This window comes from Colobus angolensis, unplaced genomic scaffold, assembly GCF_000951035.1.
Source record: "Colobus angolensis palliatus isolate OR3802 unplaced genomic scaffold, Cang.pa_1.0 Scaffold261, whole genome shotgun sequence".
Classification (NCBI taxonomy): domain Eukaryota; kingdom Metazoa; phylum Chordata; class Mammalia; order Primates; family Cercopithecidae; genus Colobus; species Colobus angolensis.
In genome coordinates, this window is record NW_012115833.1 from 1,667,882 (window position 1) to 1,680,237 (window position 12,356).

A 12,356-nucleotide genomic window follows, 5' to 3' on the forward strand; every position below is an offset into this window, starting at 1 on the left:
GGCACATGTATACATATGTAACAAACCTGCACGTTGTGCACATGTACACTAGAACTTAAAGTATAATAAAAATAAATAAATAAATAAATAAAAACCTTACACTCATCCTTTGAGCCCATAGGTAATTTGATTCTTCAGGACACTGGGTAAGATCTCAGGATGCAGAAGGCTGTCACACTGGTCCTCTGCCCTTGAAATAAGGCAGAGAGTCCATTGAACTAACACACAAGCCATCTGCAGACAGCAAATCAGAAAGAACTTTGCAACAAAGGAGTTGCAGACACCCACTTCCACCCTTAGACACTTCTGCAGGACCAACAGCCTGAGGCACTCACCTCGGCCTCTGCACCTGCCTGTCTGCATGTTCCTTCTATGGGTTTGAGCTTCAGGGCAACCAAACAGAGGAGCCACACCCAGTCGCATGTCCTGTGAGGGAAGCAGGGAGCTCTCCCATTTCAATAACGAATAGAAACATTTCTAAATAGCTACAGTATTTTTGTTTGAAGATTCCCAAACACAACAGAGTAATGAGAAATAAGTTTCATAATCGAGTTAAGAAAGCCCAAAGGAATGTGCCTACTGCTTCTTTCCAAATTTGAGGAAGAAAAAGTAATACACTCAAACAAATAGTAGAGATCCCTGCTCTAGTTAGAAAACCTCTAGTCCAAATTGTCCCTGAGGTCATCCCTGGAGTAGAATTGAGAGAAATGTTGTGTTGGTTTTCATCTTGAATGTGAGGTGCATATCTGACTTATAAAATTCTTCACATCCTTCTGGCATTGGTAGAGAAATGGAAATATTGGCTAAACTACTGGAATTCTCCAATGGCTTGAATGTGGGGATACATATCCAATTTATTAAAGGCTTCTGATCCTTCTGGCATTGTTAGAGAAACAAGAACATTTGCTAAGCTACTGAAATTCTCCAGAGTCCTCAAAATTGAAATAGGTTTACATGACCCTATATAATTAAAGACATCTACCTTAACAGGATAAATAGATTATTAACGGTCTACATATAGAGCTTAATAATATTGTATTGAAGAAGAGAGAGAAATTATTTAAGTTAACTGTTATTTATGGTATTACTCAATTGTAAGAATGTATATTCCTTTATATCAAGCCAATTTCCTGAGTAGTGGGAGCAAATACATACTTCTGATTAAAAGGTGGCCTAGATATGGACTATATTAAAAAGTATGCTGTGATATGTGGTCCAAACATCAAACAAAAATAACAATGTCTTATCTCCATAGGACTCTAAGGCCATAAACTCAGTTGTGTCCATAGGTGGGATCATACCCATAGATTGGTAGGTATCCCTGTTAAACTTCATTAACCAATTTCCTTATGTGGCTGATAAGAAACCCAATTGAAAAGTGGCCATTTATTATTGACAAAATACATCTGAAATCTACTGGCCTCGTTAACCAACACTAATAATCAGTTTTTGGGGAAACAATCTTAAAGATTTTCATTTATTTTTGGGAATTGTACATTTTGGATTCTGGAGGTTTATTTTAAACGAAAGGTCCTAGTAGGAATCTCCCCTCACATAAGAGAGAAATCAAGGTAATTTTATCTTCTATGTTTGTTTCCTGTGGCTTTATAACAAGTTTTCACAATCTTTTGTTTCTCAAAACAGGTACATCTATTCTCACACAGTTCTGGAGGCAGAAGTCTGAAATGAGTCTCACTAGACAATAATCAAGGTGTCAGCAAGGCCATACTTCCACTGAAGGTCCTAAGGGAAAATCCCATTCCTTGTCTCTTCCAACTTCTGGTAGATGTTGGAATTCTTTGGCTACATCATTCCAATCGCTTCCTCTTCGGTCATATTTCCATGTCTCCTGTCTTAACATTTCCTTCTGCCTACCTCTTAAAAAATTATACTAGTGGTTGTGTTTAGTGTTCAGTTGGATAATATGGGATGGATATGGTTTGGCTTTGTGTCCTCACTCAAATCTTACCAGGAATTGTAATTCCCAGGTGTTGAGGTAGACACCTGGTGGGGAGTGATTAGATTACGGTGATGGTTCCCCATGCTATTCTCGTGATAGTGAGTAAACTCTCAAGAGACCTGATGGTTTTAAAAATTGTAGTTTTTCCTATGCTCTCACGTGCTCTTCTGTCTCCTGATGCCTTGTGAAGAAGATATTTGCTTCCCCTTAACCTTCCACAATGTTTTTAAGTTTCCTGAGGCCTCCCTAGCCATAGAGAGCAATAAGTCAATTAAACCTCTATTCTTTATAAATTACCCAATCTCAAGCAGTTTTTGATAGCAGTGTGACAACGAATTAATACAGTGATATTTTTCCATCTCAAACACAAAATTTAATCACATCTTTTGCCATGAAATGCCAAATTAGCCCATTGCCATATAAGGTAATATTCACAGGTTCTGTACTTACTTTAAAGAAGGAAACAAGTTATGACCTTATACGGTAGGTGACTTTTCATTTATGAAAAACCCTGGAGAATGAGTGTTATCACAACATTTTTTGTACTTCTATGTGCTTAACTCATGTACAGATAAAATAAAACTCAATTCAGGCACTATTAAAGCTACACTACTCCATAGAGGGCTATTTGGGCTGAAAGAAAGAGTATTGACTTACGTTAGTGTGATAGTTAATTTTATGAGTTGAGTTGGCTGGGACACAGTCCCCAGATATATAATCAAACATTTTTTCTGGATGTTTCTGTGAGGGTTCTTTATGAATGAGATTATAATTTAAATCAGTGAGTAAAATTTAGGTAAAGCAGATGTCCCTCCATAATGTGGGTGGGTTTCATTTGATCAATTGAATGCTTGAAAAGAACAAAAGACTGACTTTTCCCCAGCAAGAAGGAATTCAGTTGACAGATGATCTTCAGACTTGAACTTCAGTATTGGCTCTTGATTAGTCTTCAGTCTGCAAATTTTGGACTTACCAGCCTCCTTATTCACATGAGTCCATTCTTTAAAACAGATCACTTTATATATATATGCAAACACACACTCACTCACTTTCTCTCTTATTATTTCTGTGTCTCTGAAGAATCATGACAAATGTACATTGATTGTAACTAATCATCATCTTCTTGACTCTAGCAAATATAAAGGGAGTGTATATGTCTAGCTGGACTCTTTAGACTTATGTAAAGTTGAGATCCAGGAGAAGAAAAACAAGAGGAGACTATCAAATAGTACACATAGAATGATGAAATTATCCAATGGACTAAATGGTTCCAATTAGGACTATTTGACCCTAGATTTAATACAAATTTATGTCAGCCATAGATTTAGTATACATTATTGCATATTCTAAACCTAAAATTATATTTTAGACAATGATGGCAAATCAAAAGACAGAATTTCAACTTGTACTTCTAGTTTTTGCTCAGAAAGCTCTGAACATTCTTCAAGACATCACAGAAGTTTATTTTGATCTAGTTCAGGAATTATGAACAGCCTAAGCTTATTAAGGTTGTGATCTAGTACGAAGTGTATATAGTGGTCAAAAAAAAAAAAAGAGAGAAAGAAAAATAAAACTGATATAATATGTATCTATCAATGTAGTAATAATGACCCTAAATACAACCACCAAAGTTCACCTAAGTCTAGCTCATTTTGAGTGATGCCTAAGTATATGTTTATCTACAAACATAAACACATATACTCTATTATGGTCTTTCATCAAACTCATCTCATGAGTGTTAAGAGTAATAAGCTATTTCAGAAGCTGGTGGTAGTGAGCCTGACATATAGCAGGATATATTATTCACAAACACTATGTTCCTACTTTAATTTAGAGAAAATTGAACTGAATCCTATAATGAAGCATACTGTGTGGTTTATAAGCAGATGCTTAGCCCAAGGAATCAAAAATACTACTTCTCTAATGGAGATGCCTTTTCTTTTCTCTTGAGATTACACTACAAATCAACATGGTGTCAACACATGTGAGTCTCAGCCACATAAAAATTATTAGAATGCTTTAATGTATATAGGGAAGAATAACCAGTAAATAATTGAATTGTTGACATTAAATTTTGTGGGTGTGTTCTGGAAAACCTTTAACAATTGTTCTAAGGCGGAGAAATTGTCCCAAATTACATGAGGAGCCACTAGTATCAGTTTTCTAATCTGGGTCAATTAAATAGGAAGTCAGTAAAGATAACTGAGCAAAAGCTTAAAGGGTATGTTATCATTAATATTGACCTCATAACACGTATTTATAAACGTGGTCAAAATGACACAAGTCAAAACTGAGGAGGAAACTTCTAAATTGATAGTTAGTGTTACTGGAAGGGAAACATAAGAAAAATGATTGATGTAAATGGTTTCATTATAACAACTGTGAACTGCTAAACTACATACACAAGCCAAAAGAGATGGCCAATTTTTATAGGTAAATAAGTAGTGTCTCAGTTTTGGGGATTAAAGAAGAACCATTAGCAATTGGAACAGAAAGAGTGGTGCCAGATGGTATTTGGGGAATCTAGTAGTTGAAGTTTAGAGAATAACCCTGATGATATTTACAGCCTCAATGGATCTATTATGAATGATCAGAATGCGATAAAGTTAGGTAACACAAACAGAAGTAACCAGCCAATATATTCATGTTCATTGATTTGACAAAAATATTCTAATCTCTCAAATATGTGGTGGTCCAGAACGTTGTCCTTTGTATATATTTGATTATGAATATACAATGATGGTATTTTGCATATCATTGTTATGATAGAACCATATCATAATATTTTCAATCAGTGACCTATTTGCCACTGGAAATAATATTAGTGTTTTAAGTATAATCAGATTAGGAAAATAATTCTAGAAAACCAGAACTAATTTAGAAAGTTTATTCTGAAAATTCTATTTCTCTAGAACCATTGTCAGTACCCAAATCCCTATCAGTTAGGGTTTTCCAAAGAAGCACAACACACACATAAATAGCAAGTATTCTAATATTATTAGTAAGATATATATGCATCAGAGGATGGCAAATAAATTTGACAAAAAGTCAGGGACCTTTTAATTTAGTGAAATTTCTAAGGGTCCATTGATTTGGGGCACATAAAGTTACTGCCCTCTAAGATGGAGAATGAGTTACCACTTCAGCCCCTACTCCAGAAAAAAATTGCACCATGCCTAGTGGTCCTATTTGGATTTTGGAGGCAACTTTCTCTTTTCTGGATGTGCTTCTACAGGCCCTTTTCAAAGTAAACCCCAAAGCTGCTAATTTTTATTGGGATCCAGAATATATACTACTGAGGAGATGAACAAGGAGAGCATCAATCATACAGGCAGAAGAGTTAAGCCTCAAAAAGGGGATGGATAACATAATCAGTTGAACTGGATGGAAGATGAGGATGAGCAGAGATGTGAATAGTGTTCAGATGAGAATAAAGGGCAAGCATTTGAAGTAGTTAGGCCACGATGACCTATGAAGAAAGGTCTAGAAGAGAGAGGTGGGTAAAGTTTAAGGGGAAATGTTAAGGTTGAAACAAGTATTGAGATATATAAGAAAAACAGCTGGCCAAAACATATAGCAAGATTTTTGAAGTCTCAACTGACAGGCTGGATTATAAATTCTTGTAATTCCCAGAAAGTTTGTATTTACTAAGACAGTTTCATTTGAGAGATGAATATAATTCTTTGGGGACTTAAATGATTTTAGGCTTTCGGGGCAGGGCCAAGATGGCAGACTAGAAGCATCTCCTGTGTACCACTCTCAATGAGAGGAAACAAAAGGGCTACCGAACACTGACCCTGCAGGCTGATTGTATTGTCCATTTTCACGCTGCTGATAAAGACATACCTGAGACAGGGCAATTTACAAAATAAAGAAGTTTAATGGGCTTACAGTTCCACATGGCTGGGGAAGCCTCACAATCATGGTGGAAGGCAGAGAGGTGCAAGTTACATCTTACATGAAGGGCAATAGGCAAAGAGAGAGAGAGCTTGTGCAGGGGAACTCCTCTTTATAAAACCATCAGATCTGATGAGACGTATTCACTATCATGAGAACAGCACAGGAAAGACTTGCCTCTGTGATTCAATTACCTCCCACTGGGTCCCTCCCAAAACAAATGGGAATTCAAGATGAAATTTGGGTGGGGACACAGCCAAATAATATCACTGATCATGGAAGAAACCACATGAGCATCCATCAAGGCAGCAGGGACACAGAGAGAATGGGGCAAAGCTTGACACCAGTCTGTCTGGGTTCAGCATAATGCCAAGAGAACCTTGCCAACATGAGAAAGGGTGAGTCAATGAGAGCCCTAGTAGGATTTGTGCTCTGCACAGGGACCTGTGCAAGACTGGGGATGAGAAAATCCCTCTGGACCCTCACACCATCTCAGCATGCTTCTGGACTGCAGCAGAGAGCCACCTGGGCAAGCAAGGGCAATGTTGGGGATCTCAGTAAGTCTTGGGCCTCAGAACACACCAGTTCCAGTGCCATAGCCCCATTTGAGGCCACAGTTGTGGTGCCTGGAGGCAGGAAGATTGTTCAATAGCTTCAGGCCCAACAGACCTTCTTCAGCCCAAACACAGACAGCTGTTTCACCCATCCGCACCACTAGTATCAAGGCGGGTAAGGTTTGCTAGTGTTTCCTGCCCACAGTCCCAGCCAGGAGAGTAATACCTGTTAGATCTTCTAGCTCAGCATTCCCACTTCCATGCGAACTTAGCTAAACAGCAGAGCATCCTGTTATCCCAGAATGCAGAGCATGTGGCTCCACTCACCCCCACCACTGGTAGTCAGTTGGGCAATGCCTGCTAGTTCTTCTGGTCCACAGGTCCCACTTCTGTGGGAACTCAGCCAGCTAGCACAGTTTGCTTTTGTCCCAGGAAGCAACCAGATGGCAAGGCGGGTGTTCATAGTAATTAGAGGGGCTCCTTCCTGACATAGGAGTGAACTAGAATCAAAGCTAGTGAACTGAACCCACCTTATTCCAAAACCAAACACCTAAGGGAATTACAGAAGAAAAAAAAAATAAAGCAAAAAAGTTCATTCAATGTCCAGCAGCTTCAAAGATTGAAAGGAACATCAGCCCACAGAAATAAGAAAGCCCCAGTATAAGAAATCTGACAATTCAAAGACTCAGAGTGCCTTCTTTTCTCCAAGCAACCAGACTAGTTCCCCAGGAAGTGTTCTTAACAGAGCTGAAATGGCTGAAATTATAGAAATAGAATTCAGAATATGGATAGGAATGAAGATTATCAAGATTTAAGAGAATGTTGAAACCAAATCCAAGGAAGCTAAGAATCAAAATAAAATGATACGGGAGATCATAGACAAAATAGTCATCACAAAAACGAACCTAACTGATCTGACGGAGCTAAAAAACATATTATAAGAATTGCATAATGCAGTCCCGGCTATTAACAGCAGAATAGACAAAGCTGAAAAAATCTCAGAGCTCAGACTCGCTCCCTGAAATAATGCAGTCAAACAAACAAGCACAAAATAATGAAAAAGAATGAACAAAACCTCTGAGAAATAAAGGATTACGTATGAGAACGAACATACAACTCAAGGTTGTCCTCGAAACAGACAGAGAAAAGCAAGCAACTTGGAAAACATCCTTCAGGGTATCATCCATGAAAATTTCCCCAACATCTCTACAGAAACCAACATTTAAATCCAAAAAATGCAGAGAAACCCTGCAAGGTATTATAGAAGAAGAGAATCCCCAAGACCCATAATTATTAGTTACTCCAAGATCAAAAATGAAAGGAAACCTTTTAAAGGCAGCTAGAGAGAAGGGGTTGGTCACCTACAAAGGAAGCCACATCAGGCTAATAGCAGAAACCCCACATGCCAGAAGAGATTGGGGACCTATATTCATCATTATTATAAAAAAATTCCAAACAAGAATTTTATATCCAACCAAAATTGCTCGCTCAAGTGAAGGATAAATAAGATTCTTTTTAGACAAGCAAATCCTTAGGGAATCCAATACCACCAGAACTGCCTTACAAGAGATCCTGAAAGGAGCACTAAAATTACACTTAAGTACACAAACCAGCGACACTATAAAGCTGCCACACAAACTAGTCTGCATATTAACTAGCTAAAAACACAATAACAGGAAAAACCTGCACATATCAATACTAACCTTGATTGTAAATGAGTTAAATGCCCCAATTAAAAGGTATAAAGTGGAAAGCTGGATAAAGAAGCAAGACCTAATGTCTTACTGTCTTCAAGAGACCTCTTTCACATGCAGTGACATACATGGGCTCGAAATAAAGGGATGGAGAAAAATCTACCTGGAAAGAAGAAAACAAAAAAGCAGGGGTCACAATTCTAATTTCAGATAAAATAGACTTTAAACAAACAAAGACAAAAAAATAAAGACAGACAATATATAATGGTAAATGGTTCAATTCAACAAGAAAACTTATTTTAAATAAATATGCCCCTAACACAGGAGCACACAGATTCATAAAGCAAGTTCTCAGAGACCTACACATAGACATAGATTTCCACACAGTAATAGTGGAAGAAGTCAATACCCCACTAACAGTGTTAAAGAGATAATTGAGGCAGAAATCTAACAAAGATATTCAGGAGCTGAATGTATCACTTGACCAAATGGATGTTATCAACATCTGCAGAACTATTCAGCCAAAATAGAAGAATAAACATTCTTTTTGTTGCCACATGGCACATACTCCAAACTCAACCACACAATCAGACATAAAACAATACTCAGCAAATTTTAAAAAAATAGAAATTATGCAAAACATAGCCTCAGACTACAACAATAAAAATGGAAATCAATCCTAAGGAAGTCACTCAAAAACATACACTAACATGAAAATTAAACAACCTGCTCCTGAATGACTTTTGGGTAAGGAATACAATTAAGGCAGAAGTCAATAATTATTTGAAACTAAAAAGAACAAAGAAACAACATATCAAAATCTCTGGGGCACAGTTAAGGCAGTGTTAAGAGGGAAGTTTGTAGCACTAAACACCCATATTAAAAAGTTAGAAAGATCTCAAATTAATGATCTATTATTGCAACTGGGGGAACTATAGTAGCAAGAGCAAATAAATCCTAAAGGTAGCAGAAGACAAGAAATAACCAAAATCAGAGCTAAACAGAAGGAGTTTGAGACACAGAAAGCTATAGAAATGATCAACAACACCAGAACTTTTTTTTTTTTTTTTTTTTTGAAAAATAAAAGGATAAGATAGATAGACTGCTAGCTATAATAGTAAAAAAAAAAAAAAAAAAAGAAGAAGAAGATCCAAATAAACACAATTAAAAATGACAAAGTGGGCATTACCACTAACCACACAGAAAGTACAAAAACAAAAACCACCCCCCACAGAGACTACTATAAATATCTCTCTGCACACAAACTTTAAAATCTAAAAGAAATGAATAAATTCCTGAACATATACAACTTTTCAAGATGGAAGGAGGAAGACATTGACTCTCTGAACAGAATAATAACAAATACAAAATCAAATCTGAAAAAAAAGCCTACCAACCAAAAAACCCAGGACCAGATGAATTCACAGTCGAATTGTTCTAGATGTATATAAAGAGCTGGTACCATTCTTATTGGAATTCTTACAAAAAATTGAGGATGAGGGACTCCTCCCCCAACTCATCCTATGAGGCCAGCATTGTCCTGATACCGAAACCTAGTAGAGACACAAGAAGAAAAAAAAGTACAGGCCAATACTTTTGATGAATATAGACTCAAATATCCTCAACAAAATAGTAGGACACTGAATCCAACAGCACATCAAAAAACTAATCCACTATGTTCCAGTGGACTTTATCTCTGAGATTCAAGGTTAGTTTAACATAAGCAAATCAATAAATGTGATTCATCAGAAACACAGAAATAGAAACAAAAACCACATGATTATCTCAATAGATGCAGAGCAGGCTTTTGATAAAATTCAACTTCCTTTCATATTAAAAACCCTCAATAAATTAGGCATTGAAGAAATATACTTCAAAATCATAGGCACCATCTATGACAAACCCACAGCCAACATACTGAATGGGAAAAAGCTGAAAACATTTCTCTTGAAAATTGACACAATACAGCACAATATTGGAAGTCCTGACCAGAGCAATCAGTCAAGAGAAAGAAATAAAAGACATCCAAATATGAAGACAGAATGTCAGCCTATTTCTGTTTGCAGACAATGTGATTCTAGATGCAGAAAACCCCATTGTCTCTGCTCAAAAGCTTCTTGAGCTTAAGAAGAACTTCTGCAAAGTTTCAGAATACAAGATCAACATAGAAAAATCAGTAGCATTCTTAAACACCAACAACAGACAAGTGAAGAGCCAAATCAGAAATAGAATTTCATTCACAATTGCCACAAAATTAATTTTAAAAATTGAAGAATACAATTACCAAGGAAGTGGAAAGATCTCTACAATGAGAATTACAAAACACCACTCAAAGAAATTAAAGATGACAAAAACAAATAGAAAAAATAAGACCAGCTCATGGATAGAAAAAATCAGTAGTGTTAAAATGGCCATACTGCCTGAAGCAATGTACAGATTCAGTGCTATTCTTACCACACTACCAATTACATTCTTCACAGAATTAGAAATAAAAATTAAAATTCATGTGAAACTAGAAAAGAACCTGAATAGCCATGGCAACCCTAAGCAAAAATAACAAAACTGCAGGCATCACATTATCTGACTTCAAATTATACTCCAAGGCTACAGTAACAAAAACAGTGTGGTATGGTGAAAAGAAAAAGACACGTAAACCAATGGAACAGAATTGAGAACCCAGAAATAATGCTACACATATTCAACCACCTGATCTTCAACAAAGCTGACAAAAACAAGAATGGAGAATGGACTCTCTATTCAATAAATGGTGCCAGATTTACCTGGCTAGCCATATGCAGAAGATTGAAATTGCATCCCACCCTTTTGCCATATGAAAAAAATCAACCCAAGATTAATTAAAGATTTAAATGTGGAACAGAAAACAGTGAAAACCCTGGAAGATAACCTAGGAAATATAATTCTGGATATGAGACTTGGCAAAGGTTCCATGATGACAACACTAAAAGCAATTGCAACAAAAAACAGAAATTAACAAATGAGATATAATTAAACTAAAGAGCTTCTGCAGCAAAATAAATGACAAACTGAGTAAACAGACAACATGCACAATGGGACAAAATACATGCAAACTATGGATCCAACCAAGGTCTAATATCCATAATCTATAAGGAACTTAAATTCACAAGCAACAAACAAACAACTCCATTAAAAAGTGGGTAAAGAACATGAATAGATACTTTTCAAAAGAAGACATACATGTGGGCAAGAAGCGTATGAAAAGACATTCACCATCACTAATCATTAGACAAATGCAAGTCAAAAACCACAATAGATACCATCTTACACAAGCCAGAATGGCTACCATTAAAAAGTCAAGAAATAACAGATGTTGGTGAGGATGTGGACAGAAGGAACACTTACACATTGCTGATAGGAGTGTGAATTAGTTCAGCCATTGTGGAAATCAGTGTGACAATTCCTCAGAGAACTTAAAGCAGAATTATTTAAGTCAGCTATTCTCCTATTGGGCATGTACCCAAAGGAAAATAAATTGTTCTACCCTAAAGACACATGCTTGTGAATGTTTATTGCAGCACTATTCACAATACCAAAGCTATGAAATCAACATAAATGTTTAAAAAAAATGTAGTACAAGTATACCATGGAATAGTACACAGCCATAAAAAAGAACAAGATTAAGTCCTTTTCAGCCACATGCGTAGAGCTAAAGGCCATTATCCCAAAGAAGCTAACACAGGAACAGAGAACTACAAACTTCATGTTCTCACTTATAAGTAAGTGGGAGCTAAACAATGAGAACACATGAATACTAAGAGAGGAATAATGGACACTGAGGTCTATTTGAAGGGGAAGGGTCAAAGGAGGAAGAGGATCAGGAAAAATGCCTATCTGGCATTATGCTTATTATCTGGGTGAAAAATATTATCTAATTTAAAAAAGCCAAATTTAAATGTGACACACAGATGGGCGGAGCAAGACGGCCGAATAGGAACAGCTCCAGTCTCCAGCTCCCACCGCGAGCAACACAGAAGACACCTTTGAAGAGAGCAGTGGATCTCCCAACAGGGAAGTTGAGATCTGAGAACGGACAGACTTCCTGCTCAAGTGGGTCCCTGACGCCTGAGTAGCCTAACTGGGAGACATCCCCCACACCTCACACAGTGGAGTACACCCTTGAGAGGAAGCTTACAAAGCAAGAATCAGATAGGTACACTCGCTCTTCAGCAGTATTCTATCTTCTGCAGCCTCTGCTGCTGACACCCAGGCAAA